Raw genomic sequence first — 23,067 nt, 5'->3', positions numbered from 1 at the left:
GAGAAATTAATGGGATTGAAAGCTGATAAATCCTCATGGCCTGATAATCTACCTCCTAGGGTACTAAAGGCGGTGGCCATGGAAATAGTGGATGCGTTGGTTGTCACCGTCCAAAATTCTGTAGATTCTGGGACAGTCCCAGCAGATTGGAGGGTGACAAATGTAACCCCACTATTTAAAAAAGGAGGGAGGGATTAAACAGCGAATTACAAACCAGTTAGCCTAACATTAGTAGTAGGGAAAATGCTAGAGTCTATTATAAAGGATGTGATAACAGGACACTTAGAAAATATCAACGGGATTAGACAAAGTCAACATGGATTTATGAAAGGGAAATCATGTTTGACAAACCTATTGGAGTTTTTTGAGGACGTAACTAGCAGAATAGATAAGGGAGAACTAGTGGGTGTAATATATTTGGATTTTCAGAAAACTTTTGATAAAATCCCACAAAAGAGGTTAGTGTGCAAAATGGGATTGGGGGTAATGTATTGGCATGGATTGAGAATTGGTTAGACAGGAAACAGAGAGTAGGAATAAATGGGTCTTTTTCGGAGTGGCAGGTGATGCCAGTGGAGTATCGCAGGGATCAGTGCTCGGGCCCCAGCTATTCACAATATATATCAATGATTTGGATGAGGGAACCAAATGTAATATTTCCAAGTTTGCTGACGACGTGAAACTTGGTGGGAATGTGAGCGAAGATGAGTGTACTAAGAGGTTTCAAAGCAAATTAGACAGGTTGAGTGAGTGGGCAAATACATAATAGATGCAATATATTGTGGATAAGAATGAAGTTATCCACTTTGGTAGGAAAAATAGAATGGCAGAGTATTATTGAAATGTTGATGTACAAAAGGGTCTGGGTATCCTTGTACGCCAATCACTGAAAACAAGCATGCAGGTGCAGCAAGCAGTTAAGAAGGCAAATGGTATGTTGGCCTTCATTGCAAGAGGACTTAAGTACAGGAGCAAGGATGTCTTACTGCAGCTGTACAGGGCCTTGGTGAGACCACACCTGGAGTATTGTGTGCAGTTTTGGTCTCCAAAGATAGGATATACTTGCCTTAGGGGGAGTGCAATGAAGGTTCACCAGACTGATTCCTGAGATGGCAGGATTGTTGTATGAGGTGAGATTGGGCAGACGAGGTCTGTATTCACTGGAGTTTAGAAGAATGAGAGAAGATATTGAAACATATAAAATTCTGACAGGGATGGACAGGCTGAATACAGGAAGGATATTTCCTCTGGCTGGGAGGGTCTAGAACAAGGGGTCGCAGTCTCAGGATATGAAATTTAGGACTGAAATGAGGAGAAACTTCTTCACTCAGAGGGTGGTGAACCTATGGAATTCTCTACCACAAAGGGCTGTGGAGGCCAAGTCACTGAATATATTTAAGAAAGAAATAGATAGATTTCTGGACTCTAAAGATATCAAGGGGTATGGAGTGCAGGAGTATGGCATTGAGATAGAGGATCATGATCATATTGAATGATGGAGCAGGCTCAAAGGGACGAATGACCTACTCCTGCTCCTGTTTCCTATGTTTTTATGTTTCTAACAAAGGTGATGGTATGGGAGCAGGAAGAGAAGCCAGTGCAAGTGATCTTCTGGCTTTGATTAGATTGATAAGAATTAAACCACATGAGAGCAGTCTCACCCAGCTGGATGTCAGTGGAGAGGTGTTGGAGAAGGATGGTGGGTCAGCCATGTCAAAAGCTGGAGACAGGTCAAGAAGTTTGAGGAGGGAAAGTTTACCTATGTCACATGGATGTCATTTGTGACTTTGACAAGAGCCCTTTTGGTAGTGTGGCAGGGAAGAAGCCTGATTGGAGCGTTTCAAACCTGGAGCTCTGGAAAAGATGGAATGGCTTTGGGAGTTGCCACTCTGTTCGTGCACTTTGGAGTGGAAACGGAGGTTGGAGATGGGATGGTACTTTGTAAGGATAGTGGGATCAAGGAGTTTTTTTTTTAGGAGAAGGTGATGATGGCATATTTAAAGGAGAGAGGACAACACCTGATAAGTGAACTATTTATAATATCAGCTAACATGGGGACCAGGAGGACCAGGACCAGTTAGGTGATCAGCACTTTAGTGGGAATAGGCTCGAGGTAACAAAAGGTGGGTCTCATTGACAAGAGGAGCTCATAGAGGGCATGAGAGGAGACAGGAGAGAAACTAGAGAAAGATGCGAGTTCGGCGCTAGGGCAAGGAGGAGCATTCAACGGAGTTCAGCCAAGTGGGCTAATGGAAGGGAGGGAAGTGGCAGAGATAGCTTATCGGGCTGTCTCATTCTTAATGATAAAGAAGTCCTAGAGCTCCTCACACTCTTTATTGGTGAGGTGAGGAGGCAGGAGACAGAGGGGAGGAGTTTAAGAAGAGAGCTTGCAGTAGAGAAAAGTAGATATCTTTGCATTCCAGGCTGATCCTGGAATAGTGAGCAGTTTTAGGAGATGAGAGTAGGATATGATCATGTTTTAAGAGGTCCAGCCAGATCTGGCAGTGGATGGTTGAAGCAGATGTCTGCCATATCCTTCAAGTCTATGTTCTTTGGACTTAAGTGAGCAAGATGAGGGCCATATCCTGGGGGGAGTGGCCAGGATGAGAGAGAGTAATGGTTTTACTGGGGGCTACAACATTAAAGGTGGAGCTGAGGGTATGGTTGAGTACATTAATTGCTATAGACATGCTTTGATGAACAGAGAGCCAAAGACAAGACAGTTGGGATTTCCAAAATGTAATTTTCAATGAATTGGGGGATAGCTTTTTCCAGGGACAGATGCAGAAGGAGGTAGAGTTGGCTTGTGGAAGGGGTTGTGGGTGGAGAGTGATATAAGGAAGTGATCAGTGATGGCCTTATCTGTGATTGAAACTATGGGAGCAGTGAGACTATGTGAGATGGTAAAGAGGGTGGTCGTTAATATGGGTTGGGGAGTTTAAGCGGGAGGAGAGATTTAGGGAGGATAAGAGGGCAGTGAACTCAGGGGAGAGAGAACATGATCAGTTGAGGTGGAGGTTGAAATCACCAGGGCTGAGAAGTTGTTCGATGCAGTATTCACACTGGTTTGCACCCATTTTGAGTTTGAGTGTATTCTAAAGAGATCAGGAGGACACTTGAGCTTAATTTGACATTAGCAAAAATGGCTGCAGCTTCGGGTGCAATTCTAACTTCAACTTATGGATAGGGGTCACAGAGCAAAGCACAGGCCTGAATGTCTGCAAAAATGCAGTTGGCTGCTGTGAATGCAGCCATGCTCTTGCACTTTGTCCATGGTGGCCATTATTCAAGAGTGTGTTGATACAATGAGCTTTTGTAGGCAAGTCAAGTGTGGGATCCTCACATCTGGCTCTGATTCAGTCCTTAGCAAATGTCCACACTTGCATTTTGCAAGGATAAAAGGACACTGCTCAGCAACTGGAAACTTGATTGGCTTTCCCCTTCCATCACCTGATGTGCTGAGATCAATTATTGTACCCCTACCGTTGTCCTGATTGGGATCAGCCATGTCCACACACCAGGCCTTAGCTGTGGCTCTGTACATTGTTTGTTGGGGCTAAGTACTTTGTAACTTGTCCAAAGGAAGAAGATCGTCAATAAAAAGAATAAAACAAGAAAGACTTTCATTTCTGAAGTATCTTTCATGGCTTCAGGATGTCACAAAATGCTTTATAACCAATTAAGTATTTTTGACGTGTATTCCCTTTTGTAATATAGGAAATGCAGCTGTCAATTTGCACACATCAAGGCCCCACAAACAACAACAATACTAGTGACCAGATTGCCTTCTTTAGGTGTTGGTTGAATGATATATGTTGGCCAGGATACTGGGGGAACTCTCCTGTCCTTCAAATAATGTCATTGTAGATAAATTGAATAATCCACACATTCCCAAGCAAGGTATGTGGTTCATTGGTGCTCTAATTCTCTTCCATAGAGAGCAGTGGAGGCTGGGTCATTGGATAGATTCAAGGCTGTGTTAGACAGATTTTTGATCTAAAAGGGGCTCAAGGGTTATGGGGATGCAGACAGGGAAGTGGGGTTAAGGCCACCATCAGATCAGCCATGATCTTATTGAATGGCAAAGTAGTCTCAGGGACTGAATAGAGCTACCCTTGCTTCTATTTCCTATATTCTTATGTTATCAGAAAATAACCGAGAGGATGTTGTAGCTAACTCCAACTCGCCATCACATCGAAAGAAACTCCACGCTGGGATCACTGAATTTACTCGCTAACATTTTCAGGAATTATGTAAAGCGCATATTTTTTGGGAGAAAAAAAGCATAGTAATTCTTAGTAATAAGAATCATTATTTAATATATGCTGAAAAGGTCAAAGACCAAAGACCTTTGACACAATGCAGCACTGAAACAACACTGCACCTTGTAAACCGGAGTATAAGTAAGTATCTCAGTGGTTAGTAAAAAAAACCTAAATGTTTTGTAAAAAATGGCTGTCTTTGTACTTTCACTCTTAATCCTTGCGTGAAAAGCTGCCTCGGCAAGCTGCAGCTTGCTGAAGATACAAAAAACACTTCCTTCCATAGCTGACGCTTGGCTATATTTACATAAACTTACACAGAGACTAAACAGCGCAGCCTGGAGCAATCGTCTCTGCCCACTTATTAAATAGGATAACCTGATACATAGCTGAGCACAGAATTCAGTGCACTGGCCCTTGAAGTGATGGAATGTGCCACAACCATACTCACCCATAGCAAGAAAGGAAAATAATGGTCTCAGGATTGTTAAACTCTTTCAAGTCAAAACAAGTCTGGGCAGAGATTGTGAAATAACCTGCCCTTATCTGATATATTTAACCATAACAAAACAAAAGTGATTGTCCTTTCTATTTTGCAGTTCTACATCACCTCCACTTGCACTCTGAATTTTTCTCAGTATTGTAGAATTTTATACCTCTGATAGCGTGGAGCCTCACAAGTTAAGTATTTTTCATGCTGCAGTGCTCCTGTTCCTATACAATTTTTGGAACAACTGTATATATTTTGGCCACTGTATGAATTGCATATGTAATATTCCAAAATCTGATGCTTTGAGTGCATTTAAAACATAAAAGATAGTCAGCTAAATTTCTTTTTCTTGCAAGCTTTCACATCTCTTTTGAAAGCATATAACTACTTGCCAGGTTCCACGGGCACCTGCCACCTTCCACTACCTTGCCAGGCATACTTATGTGGGAGATTTCACAGTGAATGTCAACAGTCTAATTGACTATAAGAGGTATCACAGCCGGGTCTGATTGCTTGATGTTACCAGGGTGCACGTACTGCAGGGGCTGTTTGTTAGCAATCAGAAGCTAGAATGGCTTCCTTTTCCTAACTTAGACTAACTTTACCATCCCTTAGGATGGACTAGTCAAAATCCACTAACTTAGTAGAATCTAAGGATCAAACCTGGGCTCTCCCTTGTTCAATATTGCTCAACTACCCTCTGGATAAAATTTCTGACCCAGCAGGGAGTGTACTGAGCTATTTATGTTTAGTTAGTTACCGCAAATCATAATTTGAGTATTGCTGAAAAAAGACATTTTGTCAAAGATTTTCATCTTGCACTCATCAGGATAATTGCAAGTACACCAATGTCAGGGAAGCAACAGCTTTATACTGTATAAGAAGAGAGTGCTGTTTGGTTGGCAAGTGGACTCTGATTGGTAGAGGCATTGCCATGGAAAATGCACTAGTTAATGGTGACTGCCAGTAAACTGCCAAGCATTGTTTGAAATTTAAACCAGGCAGCTTGACTCTGATTGGTCAAGGCATTGCCCTGAGGAATGAACCTGCGAATGGCTGTCACTTATTTTGTTTAGCTGAAACAGACACAATGTGTGTACATATTCTGTTTGCCTGCAAAGAACAGCGCCTTGTGTATTAATATATGTAGCTTCCAGTACATGCAAATGTGCCACACTGCGAGCCCAACTGACAATCTTAAATTAGCTGTCAGTGTAATTTTTAACACACTTTAGTGGATATACTGGCCATAGCAGGAGTATAATGGAGGTTCACCAGACTAAATCCTGGGATGGCAGGACTGTCCTATGAGAAAAGATTGAGACTGGGTCTGTATTTTCTACAGTTTAGAAGAATGAGAGGTAATCTCCTTGAAGCATACAAAATTCTTACAGGGCTCAGCAGGGCGGATGCAGAAAGAATGTTTCTCCTGGTTGTCGATGAGGGGGTGGGGAGGGGTCAAGAACAAGGGGACACAATCTCAGAATAAGAGGCAGGCCATTTAGGACCGAGATGAGGAAGAATTTCTTTAGTCAGAGGGTGTGGAATCTTTGGAATTCTCTACCCCAGAGAGCTGTGGAGGCTCAGTCATTGAGTATGTTCAAAGCAGAGGTTGGTAGATTTCTAGATGCTAATGACATCAATGGATATGGGGATAGAGCGGGAAGATGGCATTAAGGTAGAAGATCAGTCAAGATCTAGTTAAATAGTAGAGCGGGCTGAAGGGCCGAATGGCCTCCTTCTGCTCCTATGTTCCTATGTACTAAGCTGTACAAGACTACTATTAGAATTATGCTGAGATAGCCCAACATTGTTTTGGTGTTGCTGATTGGGAACTCATTCACGTCAAGTTTATATGGTTAGTCCAATATGTTTTGGAATATTAATGCCAGGAAGTTAGCATCTTGATATTATTCTTTTTCTTTGGCAGCTTTCTGTTTTGTGAGACTATGGTTTGTGCTTTGATGGTCAACTCTGTGTTATATCACCTGGTGTGGCTCAGGAGCCCCTTTCTAGCATGGCAATCTCTGCTGCATTTGCTGCAGAGGAAGACAGAGGGCTGAGAGGTGCCGGATTCGCTGACCTCTGTTTTCTCTGGGCTCTCACTTTGGCCAGCTGAGTTTTTTTATTTTTCTTCACCTCTCCCAATGCCTCTCCAGGCAGTCAGCCTCCAGAGGTCATGGCTGTAGGCGACTGTATCGCAGTTGTCAATGTCAATGTCTGCCATCTTCATATCTCACTTGCATGTGTCCTTGTAGTGGAGGTATAGATACCCAGGAGGTCATGACTCAGTGGCCTGTTCACTATATAGAAGGTCTTTGGGTATATGGCCATCATCCATCTGATGAACGTGGCCACATCAGCACAGACATCGTTGGCCTAGCACTGAGGGAATGTTGATGGAATTAGCACACTACGGAATCTCTGAGTTGGTGACCTTGCCCTGCCAATAGCCAAGGTGGAAACTATTCAGCCTTTTCTCCTGCCTAGCCAATGTTGTCCAGGTCTCATCACTGCTGAGGAGTGTGCTGAGGACACAGGCTTGGTAGATTTGCAGTTCAGTGTTCTCAATCAGGTTGCTGTTGTTCCACACTCTCTTACTCAGCTTGGACATAACAGCTGCAGCTTTTGCGATGTGTGTGTTGATTTCAGCATCAAGTGACAGATTGCTGGTGACTGTGGAATCCAGATATGTGAAGCTATCATCAACCTCCAATATCACATTATCAATGCTGACAGATGTTGGTTTGGCAACATCCTGGATCATGGCATTTGTCTTCCTGATGCTGATGGTCAAACCAAACTCCTTACAGGCACGAAAGAATCTGTCCATTTGCATCTGAAGGTGTTCCTCGATGTGGAATGCAGTGCAGCATCATCGGTGTACAGCAACTCTGGTGAGGACCTGATGTACCTATGTCTTAGATCATAGGTGAGCAAAGCTGAACAGCTTTCTGTCATTTCTGGTATGTAAGTAGATATCCTTCGTAGATTACCTGAAGGCATAGGACAGCAGTGAAGAGAAGAATATGCCAAAGAGTGCCGACACCAGTATGCGACCATGTTTAACCCCACTGTGGATCTCAAAGGGCTCTGACATTGTCCCGTCATAGCTACCCTTACTCATCATGTTGTCATGGAAAGAGGAGATCACATTGAGCAGTTTTGCAGGCACCCAATTTTCTCCAGCAGCTTAAAGAGGCTGCCTCTGCTCTCATGGTTGAATGCCTTGGTGAGGTCGATGAAAGCAATATGTAGCGGTCTCCTTTATTCACAGCATTTCTCTTGCAGCTGCCGGACTGAGAAGATCATGTCAATTGTGGACCTTCCAGTTCTGAAACCACACTGGGGTTTGGGATAGATGTGTTCAGCTGGGATCTGCAGTCTGACAAGGGCAACACGGTCAAATACTTTTCTTATGATGCTCAGCACGGAGATGCCTCCATAGTTGTTTCAATCACTGCGGTTGCCCTTGTTCTTGTACAGGGTCACAAACTTTGCATCACATATATCCTGGGGCACTGCCTGCTCCCTTCAGCAGAAACAGAGAAGCTTGTGCAGATGCTGCAGGAGCGCTGGTTTCCCACGCTTGATGAGTTCAGGCAGTGTAGCATCACCATCTTTAACTTTACCATGTCAAGTTTACCTGGCGAATCCTGTGTTTTGGAACATTAATGCTTTAGCATCTTGATATCAGACTGCAAGGAATGTTTTCAGTGCAGCCAGGTGTGAAGAGTAAATGACTCAAGAGACAGCCCAATAGTCCACTGTTCACACCTTATTCAATCAAGTGTAGAACCAATTGGAAAAGGTTTCTTCAGGAAGGCACTGAGCACATCGAGAGACATCATTGGGAACATGGGGAGGCGAAGTCGAAATGCTGGAGAGAGCGTACAAACCTCCAAACAATTCTTCCTCCAAACACCTCACTGCCCAACCCTTCAAGTACCACCTGCCCTGCATATGGCTGAGTCTGCAGACCCCTCAGCCATCTCAGAACCCATCAAACTGGAGTGGAAGCAAGTCATTCTCAATCCCAAGGGACTGCCTATTCTGATTACCGGACTATTGAAGCCAAACCTTTCTGATCTTAGTCGCTGAAATCTAATTTGCCTAAAGGCTTCCTTGCTTTGCTTTCCTATTTCCACCTTTGAGGGCATTATTCATGTTTTAGCAGAGGCTCAGTTTAAAAAATCTGGAAAGCCTCACCAAGATTTATAGACTCCTCATTGTTTCAGTAACTGTTTAAGCCACACACTGTGCTACTAGTTACTTGCTGTAGATGGTGTTTTACGCTATTTTAGAATCCTGGTCGGCAATTTAGTCGGCTTTGCACAAGGCTGATTTTGCACAATTTCCCAGGGTTAGGCTAATTTTAATTATTTTTGGCAGGAAGCTGCCTGCCAGAGTCAAACTTTTCTTCCTATGAGTGTAGGAGAGCATAACCTGGGCAGGTAAAGACTCCTTTTCCCTTCCAAAAGTACACTGGAGAGATAACTCTAGACCTGTCTGAATAATGAACTTAAAAATTCAACAGGGAGCTATAGGTCAGTTAGCCAGACATAGGGAAAATGCTAGAATCAATTATTAAGGGCATGGTAACAGGACACTAAGAAAATCATAAAATGATAATGTAGAGTCAACACAGTTTTATGACAGGGAAATCATTTTTGAACATTAGCATTTTTTGTGGGTGTAATTAATAGATAATGAAGAACCAGTGAAATGAGTATATTTGGATTTTCAGAAAGAATTCGATAAGACACAGCACAAGATTAGGGTTTGTAGGACTAGGAGTAATATGTTTGCATGAATTGTGGATTGGTTAATAGAAAACAGGGTAGGAATAAATGGGTCATTTTGTATTTGGGAGGTTGTAACTGATGGAGTGTCATAAGAATCAGTACTTGGACCTCAGCTATTTTTAACTTATATCAAAGATGTATAGGGCGGCAGGGTCATTTGAGACCTCAAAGTGTGGTTGGCCCTCCCCTTTTTGCAAGTTTCCCCAAGTCCAGGTAAGGATCCCATGCTGAGGGTTATGAGCCCTGGTCAATGGTGGAACCAGCAAATGTTTGGTGATGATGGCAGAAAAACCTTGAGGGACAATGGCTCCTTAGAGGTGGAGGATCCTTCAGGAGGAGGATTTGTATTTCCATTCTTTTCCTTAGTCTTATTGCTCATTGAAGTTGAAAATGGGAGGCTCCTATGAGCAACTGGAGAGGCAAACTCAAGACCACGAGGCGTGGAGCATGAGCAGAGGATTTGCCCTTAAACAGGCCACTACTAAAATCAATGACCTAGATGAGAGGACAGAGCATAATGCAACCAAGTTTGCTAATGATACAAAGCTAGATGGAAAATTAAGCAGAGGTTAAGAGAAGGTTGCAAAATAGGCTGCAAAGGGATATAGACAAGTGAGTTATTGGCAAGAAAGAGTGGCAGCTGGTGTATAATGTGGGGAAGTGTGAAACTATCCACTTTGGTAGGAAGAAAGGAAAAGCAGAATATTTTCTAAAAAGGTTAGACTAGTAAATGTTGATCTGCAGAGTGATTTGGGTGTCCTTCTACATAAATCACATAAACTAATGTGTGGGACAGCAAGCGCTTGGAAAGCAAATGGTATGTTAGCCTTTATTGCAAGGGGTATAAGAGTAAGGAAGTCTTATTGCCATTTTATAAGGCTTTGGTGAGACCCGGAGCACTGTGTGTAGTTTTTGTCTCCTTACCTAAGGAAAGACATATTTGCATGAAAGGTTGGGGGTGGGGTGGCGTGGTGTGCAGTGAAGATTTACTAGATTGATTCCTGGGGATAAGGGGATTGCCCTGTGAGGTTAGATTTATTAGAATGGGCTAATATTCTCTGGGGTTTGAAAGAATGAGAGGTGATCTCATTGAAGTGTTTAAAATTCTTAGAGAAATTAATAGGGTAGATGCTGACAGGCCATTTCCTTTGGCTGAAGAGTCTAGAACTAGAGAGCATAGTCTCAGGATAAGGGCTTGGCCATTTAGGATTGAGATGAGAAATTTCTTCACTCAGAGGGTTGTAAATCTTTGGAATCCTCTACCCAAGAGGGCTGAGCATGCTCAGTCCTGGACTATATTCAAGGCTGAAGTTGCTAAATTTTTGGTCACTAAGGGAATCAAGGGATATTAAGATAAGGTGGGAAAGTGCAATTGAGATAGTACGTCGGCCATTATATTGAGTGGTGGTCAGGCTTGAGAGACCATATGCCTTGTCAAAGGAGAAATCAGCAAAAGAGAATGCCTTACTGGTACTCAAATAATAATATTTATGCCAGCGGAACAAAGCAAATCTGATGAAGGATGTAATAGCTTCCCCGGTGGACAGACCAGAACTGATGAGGGCAGTTGTCTCTGATACTTTTTTTAAGCACCTCACTTTGCTGCAACCAGCATGTCCCTTTGAAGTAACACTAATATATTGGTCAGGACATGCACTCCCTCCTGTACAGAGAATCAGAAATTAAAGGAAACATTTGAACTTGTTACAAAGATGTTGATCTATGACCTGGCACAAAGTGGCCAGGGATGGGGGAAGGAAGGGGTGGTGTTGTGGGGAGAATGGGATAAATGGCTTGGGAATGTTTTTTTGGTGGGTGCTGAAGACAATGCCTTCAGTATTCCCAGGATTTAAATGAACAAAATTGTGATTCATCCTTGATTGGATATTGGAGGAGCAGCATCTTGGAGGGTTGGAGAAAAGTCGTGGTTGAGAGAGAGCTAGATATATATGTGGGAGCTGACATCAGATCTTCAGATGATGTAGCCGTGGGGTAGGATGTAGAGAAACAGAGTAGAGCAAGGCAAGGATAGATCCTTGGGGGGGACTCTAGAGGAAATGATGTGCGTGTGGAAATGGAACCAGGCAAGGGTAATCCCACCCAGCCGGATGACGGAGGAAAGGTGTTGAAGGTGGGTGATGAGGTCAACCATGTCAAAGGCAGCAGATGGGTTGGGAAGGATGAGGAGTGATAGTGTACTACAGTCAAAACTCACACAGGATGTCATTTGTGACTTTGGTGCTGTTTCAGTGATCTGGCAGTGGGCAGAAACCTGATTGGAGAGGTTCAAGCATGGAGTTGGTAAAAGATGGGCACAGCTTTGGGAGACACTAATGTATTGAAGAACTTTGGAGAGGTGAGAGAGGTTGGAGACTGGACAATAGTTTGTAAAGAGAGAGGAGTCAATGGCAATTTTCCTGAGGAGAAGGTGATGACGGCAAATTTGAAAATGAGGGAGACAGTACCTGAGGAGAGGGAAACATTTACAATGTCAGCTCGTATGTTGGCCAGAAAGGGAAGTTGTGTGGTCATCAGTTTATAGTGGGAATCAGGTGGAGAGAGCAGGTATGTCTTATAATAAGATGAACTCAAAGAGGTCATGAGGGGAGACAAGAGAAAAATGTGGATTCAGCATTGGGACAGGGGTATTAAATAAACACATGGCTGGTTTAACAAACATATGTTATGCCAATAAACAACCCTTTCCAAACAGTTATTTACATACCTACCTCTGATAAAGTTCAAAATACTATGGTTTAATCTGTCTTCATGTTTTCATATAAAACAATTATTTATTTCATAAGTTTGTTTGCTGTTGCATAGTTCGTAAGAGAGGGAAGGGCTGGACTTACAAGATAGCAAGTGCTGGCATGCTTTGTAATTAGGTTGTTTCCACCATCAATCCTAAAACATCTAATGTATCATATCCCTCTTCAGCTTTAATGTGTTGTGATGATTATGTTCAGGAGAAGGGACTTTTTCTTGTTCTCCAGAGCCAAAATATATCTTAGAGAAGCTTTCCGTGATTCATGTGGATTGTAGTCAATTAGGAAAACTCAAAGCATTAACTGAAAAGTAGAGGGCTGAACTTTTGGGTCATGCCGGCCTTAAGAATGGAGGTGGATGGGCCCAAAATTGATAATGCTGGCTGCCATGCCGGCTTCTTGACTGCATTCCTGACTTTGTCCATTTTGATCGATGTGAGTTTGGGGCCCAGGAATGCCACCCACTCTTATGAGGAGGGCAGCCAATTGGGCTCATTAAGAACCTGGTGAAAGATAAGGTTAGGAGACCAACTGGGATTTTTAATTGGTTTCCAGTTTCCCAGTGTGACGAGGGGCAGATCAATTGCTTGGAGGCAGACAACCAGCGAAAGGCTGAGATGGTAACACTCAAGGCAGGCCTACAGGCCCTCCCTTCCTGGACATGTGGATATTATTGCAGAGTTGTAGCCAGTAGTCTCTGGTTACCCACCTAGCAGCCTGTTGGACTTCACTTCAAGTGGTCCTTAGTGTATTCAGAGTTTTGTCGCTCGGATCTCTCCTGTAATTAGTGAGAGCAGACCACTTGGCTTCAATGACAGGTTCCATCACAGTGATGTTAGCCTCAAACCAGTTAGCATTCTTCTGCTCTTATTTCTTGCTTCTGGGAAGATGATGATGCAGTGGTAATGTCACTTATAGCAATCCAGAGGTCTAGGCTGGGGGCAAATCCCACCAGGGCAGCTCGTGGAATTTATGTTATGGAACATCTGAGGTTTTCCAGTATGTAACATAGAAGGATGGACATTCAGTATGTAGAATTACCAAAAAAGCATTATAGCTATGTGGTCTTCCCCCTTCCATGAATCCCCATTATGTTGAAATCAAGACCTCTTGCATATATACTATATTGACTCATTCTCTCTCAGATCTTAAAAAACATCACATTCCTTCACTTTTCTCTTTCCCCACAATTTACAGGTTTTGAACCCAAGCTGAATCTTGGGTTCAAAGAAAAAACAAAACGTTTCTTTCGCCATGCCCTCCAAGCGTGCACTGCAAATATTAAAATTGATGATTGCTTCTTACTCTATTCTTAGCGAAAGACCTATAACGTGGGCACCTCTCTTATATCTTGTATCTAATGCGGTCCTATACACATGAGTTGCAATTGCTATCATGATTACACATTATCCTTGGAGAAATTCCTTGCATCGTTTTTCATCCTGTATAGACGACAAAGCAAAAATGATGTCGAAATTTACCAATTACTCCCTCCTCAATTCTTTATAATCAGATGTCAGCTGTTTCTTTTCCCACATGGAGTAGACATCTCCATTAAAGCCAATGACAAATTGCTTCTGGGTTGGATTGAAACAAAAAGTGCACTACCTCCTTTCAGCCTTTTAAGCTTCGAGTGTTAAATAATGAATAGGTCTGTAGTGCTAAATGCAACAAAAAGAGATACACTCTAATGAATAACGCTACCACCAAATACAAGGCAATCTGATTTTACAAGGCATTGCAAGATAATGTCAGTATCTTTCTGTAAGAAGCAACTGGAACGCAGGTTAAAAGCATGATTAAAGTACTAATAATTAAGAAAGGTAAAATAGGTATCCGCTCTCTATTGTTACAGAAACATGAGCTTTATTAGTAGTGGATTTCATTCACATTATTGTTATACATTGACTTTTTCTTAAAAGTAACAGATAAAGAGAAATCTTCATTTACAAATTACTGGTAGTAGTTCAATTTTGTATCAAATTATCACCAAGTAAAATCTTACCAAAGGACCATAAAGGTCTTGACTCTAAAATCTGAGTTTAGTTTTTGTTTTGAACCACAAAAATGCCATTAGATACAAGCTAGGAGCTCTTGTATGACATGTTCTGTAATTCAACAGCATACAATAAGCAGTTTTGGTAGCAACACAGTGTGCTGTAAACTGAGAATGCCAGCGTTTAAGCTCCAGAGAAGAAATCTTAAATATCTGAATTAAATCCACGCTCCAGCAACTCATTCTGAATTCTACCCAAATCACGCTTTTGTTTGTCCCGGCATAAAGTAGTGTCAATCATGCTCCTGTGTTTTTGTTCATTGGGAGCGTTTGTTATTAATTTGCTGTTTCGTATTATGAGGAACCACATCTCAATGCTAAAAAAAAGGGTGTGGGGTAAGGGGGGGTGGGGTGGAATAGAGACTCAAGTTAGCAGTCACTGACGACTTGCACTCTGGATCAGCATCAAAGTGGTCAAAATGTCCAATCAGATTTGTGTTACTGGCATTACATGATGAATATGGTTCATATGACACACAAAAGCTCTTTGTGTCCCCTTGAGCTGGGACTATTCAAATGCTGCAACAGGCAGCCAGAGTGGAAGTAAATGGAACTGGTCTTGCAATGCATCCAAAATTCTACAGCACAATAGATCATGCAAATTATTATCCCCCTGCAGTACTGATCTAGTACCCTGTTAGGTCGTCTGAAGTTTAAAGTCTATTCAGAGAAGAAGTGAAGTGTCAGTCAGGAGTGTAGAGCTTGCTGCATTCAGCTCAGAATCAGTGGGGATTACTTTTTTTTATTCTGTACTACTCAGAGAGAAGCTGAAGTCTAAAGACTAACTTTTCTTTGTTATTGAGCATGCCTGATTTGAAATCAGTAGGGAAGTTTCATTCACCTAATGTAACAAAGCTTCGAAAAATGCAAACTTCAAAAATGTGAAAGTTTTTTTCATAAGAAATGCTCTAAATATCACTTGAAGAAGTAAAATAGACTTTTCCCCTCTTTTCTCAGCAGAAATGACAGAAAACTTAAAGGCTGTATGTGAATTAGACATAAAAGCGTGAGTCATGTTTGGAATGCAATGAATCTGTAAAGTTAAAAATTGCTGAAATTGTAAGTAGGAAGATTCTAATAGATAAAAGGTAAAGATTTTACAAATTCTTCCTTTGATTATTATAAAGTCAAGAAAGAACAGTTTAAAAAGTCTATGAAGAAAACTAATCTCAAACTGCAGTCAAATACTGTATGAAATAATCTTATGTACAAGAAGGTTGAAGTTCATATTGAAGTTTGAGATCATAGCATGCTTAAGAGTGACATGGAGCTAGCAGATCTAAGTTGGCTCAAAGTTTGGGTCAGTCTGTAGTTGGGAAAAGAAGAGCTCCGCACAGGTACGCACACGCGTATGTACAACAACTTACATTTGTGTACTGCCTTTAAATATTAAATGCTTCACAGAAGTGTAATCAGACAAAATAATTGACAACAGAGACACATATTCAAAGATGTACACATATACATACACACACATACATACATATGCATACACGCACACACATATGAACATATCGATAGACAGGCACACAGACATATGTACACTCACAAATTCACACTGAGATATGTGTACACACACACACACTTCTGCTCGGCAGAATCTAGAAAATGAAGTTTAGAAAGTTGGTCCACTTCTGGAGGTGGGTTCATATCACCTGAGTAAGTTCAACTTGGTTGACATTCTCACCTGAGTTATAGCACATTTTTCACATTAATTGGAAGCTGAATACTTCTGCACTGAGTGCTGAGTACAAATATAACTGGTCTATACTATAACCATTATGAAAGTTATTTCACAGGTGCTTTTCCGTAGCTAAAAAGAGTGATTCCAAAATGTTCCACTACCTGCCAGTTGGAAATCCTGTGCAATATTCGCAGAAAGTTTGTCAATGCAGTAATATGAAATTCTTCCACTCTTCTCTTAATGAAGATGTTGCCTCAATTAAAATAAATAGTTTATTGCCTTATTAAAGTATCAGACTGATATCGATTCAACCTCCTACTGTATGTAATATGTGACATTCATTGTAGTCAAAACAGAATGAAAATCATCCAGAGAAAACAAGCGAAAATTATATTTTTCAATTGTTAATTATGTTTTGCTGTAAAAGTATACTTTTGTCATCTTGAAAAGAAATGGGACTCTTCTCCATAAAGGTTAGTTGGGTTGGGTTATTGTAGGAGTCCCTTGTTAAAGCTACGGAATGTTTTCAGTATTCAGTATATTTTCAAAAGATTTAAACTCCCTTTGAAAGCAGGAGACAAGTCCTTCAAAGAATTGAACTTGAATGGTTCCCAAAAACCCAGGCAGAACCAGATTCTTACCAATAGGATCAATTGCCCGGAAAAAAAATATTAACCCTCTCGGCACTGACTGTCTTTCGCACCATCCAAGGCATACTCCTGCCTTCCTTAATAAGACTGAACCAATTATTTACTGATTTAATCAAATAACTGAGGCGATGAATGAAGCAATGAAATGTAACAATGGTACATTCTCATGATAACTTTCCTGGTGAAATGTCTATTTGAAGCTCTGTGCTGGTGACCTGCTGAGAGAATTCCAACCAGTTCCTACCCAGACTTACGTGTTTGCTAGTTGGCTGTTTAATATGGACCAAATGTACACTTTAGTGTTAGTTCTGTTGCAGGGGAAATGTGATAATTAGGACACTGTATTCTGATTTTAACTGAAAAACTATTGTTTGTCCACCACCACCACCCCTGACAATTATTCCTATTTTTCAGAATTCAACCCAGTTTTGGCCCCTTTTTAGCATTCTGTTATGCTACAATTAAAAGCTTTTTGAGAAAATTTGCTTTTCTTGTATATGAACTGCAGATGTTCCTTCTGCTTTACCAAAAGCTCCCTGTTTCTGCTCTGCACTCCAATTGCAAGGGAGTTCTTTTGTCTTTGTCTTAGGCAGTCCCTCGGAATTGAGGATGACTTGCTTCTGCCCCGATGGGTCCTGAGATGGCTGATAAGTCCAATGCGTGACCCACAGGCTCTGCCACACATTGTGGTGGTTGAAGGGTTGGGTAGATGGGTTGTTTGAAGGTTTCTGCACTCTCTTCAATGCATCTGCATGCTCCCAACGAAGACTCTCGATGTCTTTGGTGCCTTCCCAAATGCATCTTCTCCGTTTTGTCAGTCACAAGCCAGGGATTCCCATGAGTTTTGAAGAGATCCCTATAAAGCTTTTCCCATGTCCTTTTGGGAGTCTCCTGCCGTGACCAAGTTCCAAGTAGAGCAGTTGTACGGGAGTCTTGTATCGAGCATATGAACAACATGTAATGCATTGTGTAATCCTTGTGTGATGCATTCGCTTCACACTCACACACACACACAACTGTGAATGCGCACAATCTCTCACACACAAACAAACACACGCACAGAAAATGCATTGAGAATAAATTCTGAAGATTTGTACCCAGCCTTTTGTTGAAAGAAGCTTCCACTGTGATATTTCTCAATTTTCTCCAGAAACCTTGATGTTCTTTTCTCTACAAAGTTCACCATTTTTGAAAAATCCAAAGTAAACAATGGAAAAAGTGGTGGGAATTCCTGTTTCAAAAAAAAAGGAAAAGGTGGAGATCTAATTATGATGTTGAGAATGTTGCAGGATGCCTCAGTGAATAAACAATTCCTTCATTTGTAATGATTATAATTGGGACCAAATTATAATCTTTGACCAGAACATCTGTGCAAATTACATCTGAAAGAAATTGGTTTGTATAAATACTGAAAATGATAGGGTGAATTATGGCCTGTTGTCTTGCAGCGACTGATACCTGCAGAGCGAAGCAGAGTCTGCAGTGTTGAGTTACACTACTAATTCTGCATCACTTTCTCGATTAGTCAAACAAAACTCAGTGCAAGTGAACTTGGAAAATGGCATAGCATGTTGCTTTCCAAAGTTCAAATGCTGGATTAATTTATAAGATTGCCAAGGTTGTCCATGTGTGAACACGAAAGGTAAAAAACTAAGGCCAGATTTTCCGACCATGTTGTGGCGGGACCCACTGCAGGAGATTCAGCAGCCCAGCCAAAAGCCCATTGACTTTCGATGGGAATGGACAATCCCGGTGGGCGGGGCCAAAAAATCCTGCCCTAAGATTATAAAGCTGGACAACCTGAGAACTTCTGAAATTTTTTTTTTTGCTTTGGCTGCTGTTATACCACAGCCATTTTGAAGTTGAACGATTGTGGGTACTCCCCTGGGCAGCAAGAAAGAATCAGGGACTGGTCTGTAAATAACTAAAGAACACAAATTCCTCGATTCACTACACATAACAAATTGAACAGTTCATTTTGGTGAAATTTTCAAGATTGAGTCATTCAATCGTTTGTTTTGAATGAATTAACAACTTATTGCAATTAACATACTGAGGAAATTCAATCAGAGAAGGAATTTTCTTGGAACTGCTTGAGTTACGTCACTATAACTCTGGCAGAAGTGTGGTGAAGCCTTCCTTTACGCACATAAAGGGACATTTTTGCCACACTCCTGACTGGGTTACAGCGGTAGAATGATTCCTGGACAAAGTTTTGTTCCAGTGCAGAAATGGACCTGATTTTGCCAAGGAGATAACGGCCAGAATTTTTCCGTTGGTGAGTTGGGGGCGGGGCCAGCTCGCCGATGTGAAAATGACGCGGGATGATGTCGGGGGAACCCCCAACATCATCCCGCCCCATTTAAATATTCAAGAAGGCAAGTGGACAGCGAAATCAGCTGTTCGCCCGCCGACTGTCAACGGCCAATTGAGGCCATTGACAGGGTAATTAAGCCAATTAAAGGCCCTGTCCATCCAACCTTAAGGTTGGCGGGCAGGCCAGGAGCCCCAGCGGACTTCTGAAAAAACATGAAACCTCATCCAAAAAACTTTAATAAACTTTATGTGATATTTATTAACATGTCCCATCTCGTGTGACATCGTCACATGAGGGGAACATGTTAATAATTTTTTTATTTTTCTAATTTTTAAGTTTGTAAAACTTTCACCGCTCTCCCTGAGATAGCACTTAGTCTCAGGGAGATGTGCGCTCTTTCGTGCGCATGCGCGAAAGAGCGCATTTTGACAGTTGGGGAATTCCTCTCCCCGCACAGGAAGCGCATAGCGCTTCCCGTCGGGTGGCCCGCCCACTCAAAATGGCAGCGGGGCCCGTTTTAGCGGCGGTAATCACCTGCTCACCCGCTGCCGAGCTGGTGGGGCCTGCCTGCCCATCAAGGGCAAAATTCTGCCCAATGGGTCTTGGTAAAATTCAAAGGATAAATGCCATATCTATCACTGCCATTAAATTGGAGACTGATGTTGATATGAATTTGAACTCAAATAAAATGCTCAGAGCTAACAACCTTGAGGAAATGTTAAGACTGACATTCTTGAGCAGTAAGAATGTGGTTTATATATTTGGGGCAGAATTTTTCGCTCGCTCAATGGGCAGGCACGTGCCTGACCTGCTCGGGTGTGAAATGACGTGCACTGACTTCGGCCGAGCGTTCCGATATCAATGCGCAGCTGTGTGATAGTTCGGTTGGTGGGTGCGTGCTGGAGCCAGCAGCACGCCCGTCGACAATTAAAAGGCCTGTTAAAGATATTAAGTTATCAATTAACGTAAATTTTTCGCTGTCTGTCCAACCTAACGGTTGGCAGGCGAAAAGGCTAAGTGGCCTTTGCATTTTTTTGGAAACCTCATCCACGGGTGGGATGAGTTTCCAAAAGCAAATAAAAATAAAATAAAAACTTTAATTTTTCATTAATAACATATGACAGAGTCACACGAGGGGATTTTTAAAACATTTTTATTTTCTTTATTATTCTTTGTTATATCTCTTCATTTCCCTGAGGCAGCTCTGCGCCTCAGGGTGGTTATGCAGCGCTCACTTGGTGCATGCACGAAGTTCACGCTCGGCTGGTTCGCACTCCCCCCCCCCCCACCACCCCACCGCCGGCATGGGCAGTGCCCAGCGCTGCCAGTCGCGTTTCACGCTGGGCAGGCCTTAATTGGCCTGCCAGCGTGAAATCACGGTGCGGTGCCAATCGCGGGCGGCAGTTGGCTTTCTGACCACCCCCACCCAACCCTGCCGAGCCTGCCCGCCAAGGGCAAAATTCTGCCCATGGAACTCTGCTTATTTTCAAGTATGGCCACATTTTGAAACCAGAATGAGTGATAATTACCAGTGAATGATACTTGGCTGATCTAAAAGGTAGTTATGTGTTACATTTTATTGTGAGGTACTGAGGGTGAGCAGCACTTTTGTTATTCTAAGTGCCTCTTATTTGGCAGCTGATAGCAAACCGCAGGATAGGTATCTGGGAGAAGATAGAGGTGCATCTCTATTCAACACACGTGCAAGTCAGAGGAAAATGAGGGGAAATGTATCACAGGTAATCAGTGCTGCAAAGTGTCCAAAGCTGCAGTTATAGCGGATGGATTTTTACGGCCCAGTTGTGGTGGGAGGGCGGGGCTGTAAAATGCGGCAAGCCATTCAACAATCCATTGACCTTGGCGGTACTATGAAATCCCGCCGGCGCAAAATCACGCCCACTATACCTGCAGAATGAGATGTGCTGTCATTGGACTGGAGTTATACTGGTCATTGAGTATATCAACTTTTCATGTGTGTGCTGAACTCTAATCCCCTGCCAACTAATTTTTATTGGTAATGAAGAGTGGGTGGGAGTGTCCACTTTCTTATAATATTGAAAACATTTAGTTCAATGTCTTAAAAATTCCCAGGCTCTTCAATGTTCTATCGAAGCACTTGGTCAAAAAATACAATTTAGCAATCAAAATCAAATTGGAGTCACATGCCGCTTGTTTTGGGAGTTAGACTGGGATGTGATGGCAGAGTTATACTCCTGAATTATATTGCTACTTTCAGGTTAACCTGCACTTGAAATCACTCAAGGCAAACACAGCAGTATAACCCCATCCTTAGAGGCAGACTCATTTGGTATTTTAATAATGTTGTAAACTGATTACCTTTTGAAGGCACGTTTGCCAATCAAGCCCTCTAGCTGTTTTAATGCTACGATATCAGAAGCAAGTATAGATCAACAATGAACCTTTAAGTGCGACTGAATTACAATACACATGCTAGATAATAGCACTATGCGTTATATAATACTGTACTTGTGTGCTTCAGAATGCATTCAAAATCAACTTTTTGGTCATTGTAATTACAGAGTATTACTGTGAGAATAGAGAGACTAAAATTAAAGCATGTTCTGTGAACATAAATCAGACCGATGTTAATCTGACCATCAGATTAAGCCTGTCCTGCAATTTGCCGTCCACCTGCCAAATAAAAGGTATTTAGAAGATTAAAAGGTGTGCCTTACTCTCCTTACCTTACAATAAAATAATGTGACACATTACCCACTTTTGAAAATAAGAGTACTTACAAGCCCTGCAGTTTTCCACTAGATAGAAGTTCACTTCTTTTTTATAAAAATACAATTGTTATTAATTTTTCAGTGTATATTGAAATAAAACGTACAGTAAGTATTTGAAAAAAACAAATTTGTTAAACCATTGAGGCACATCTGATATCAACACATGAGCACAAGAAATCATCTTAGGTTATTTCTTTAGACCATGCTTCTTTTATTAATGGAACAGGCAGATGTCAGCAGTGGCGATTAGAACACATTTTTGCTCATTACCTAACTGCAGCGCAAAGCTACCTCTACACTTGTGCAACAAATACACTTTCTACTGCACCCAGTGAGAACTTTCACATGTCATCTCCTCTGGGGGAGTTTGCAAATTAGGCACAATGTTTGGGATGTGGATTCATAGAATATACCAAGTACTGCTACAGTTTCAAGCTTGGAGGATCCTTATACTCTGAAGCTAGATATGTAACAGCCTGGCTGAGCACAAAGGTATAAGGCAGTGTACTAACTCACTGCATCACCCAATGTCTCCTTAAAATACACATTTTACATCTGGAAGTAGTGGTATCTTAATCTTTTACTCATTAAGTTTCTTATCTCTTAACCACTCTCCCTTTTAATTGTCATTATTCCCCCTCAACAGCATAAGGTCAAAGATTTGAGGCAAGCCACTCAACTCATCAGTACATTCATGCAGAAAGCCCTGGTAGACCCCATCATGCACTGGCATCAGGGATCGTGCTTCCACTCCTGTACCCAAAGAGCTATTCCATGTGTTCATCACTCTTTGCGTGATAAAGAACGTCCTGACCTCAGTCCCAAATTTCCTTTTTACAAGTTTGTGCCAGTGTCTTTTTGCCCTGCTCTTAGTAGTTTAGCTTGATGTAGTATTCCAGATTTACCCTTTCCATATCATTTGTTGCCTTATATTCTATAGGTCATTTTTCAGTTACTTTCATTTAAGGCTAAAAAGACCAAATTCCTTCCAGCCTTTCCTCATTATTGCACACTCTGGTATCAGCGAGCAGCCATGTGACAGAACGAAACACAATGCTCTAGGTGTGGCCTGCACAGTACAGTTTGAGCACAACTCCCTCAAACTTACACTCTTCTTTAGGCTACAGTCAGCATCTCAAAAGCTTTGATGAATGCTACTCTGCAGCAACATTTTCATCTGTTTCAACTTCATCCTTAGGTATTTTAATACACAAGGACGCAAGAATCAGGAGCAGGATTATGCCATTTGTACCCTTGAACTTGCTCCGCCATTAAATAAGATCATGGC

The sequence above is a fragment of the Cetorhinus maximus genome, chromosome 9 (assembly GCF_964194155.1).
Source record: "Cetorhinus maximus chromosome 9, sCetMax3.hap1.1, whole genome shotgun sequence".
NCBI classification, from domain to species: Eukaryota; Metazoa; Chordata; class Chondrichthyes; order Lamniformes; family Cetorhinidae; genus Cetorhinus; species Cetorhinus maximus.
This window is presented reverse-complemented; position numbering follows the sequence as displayed.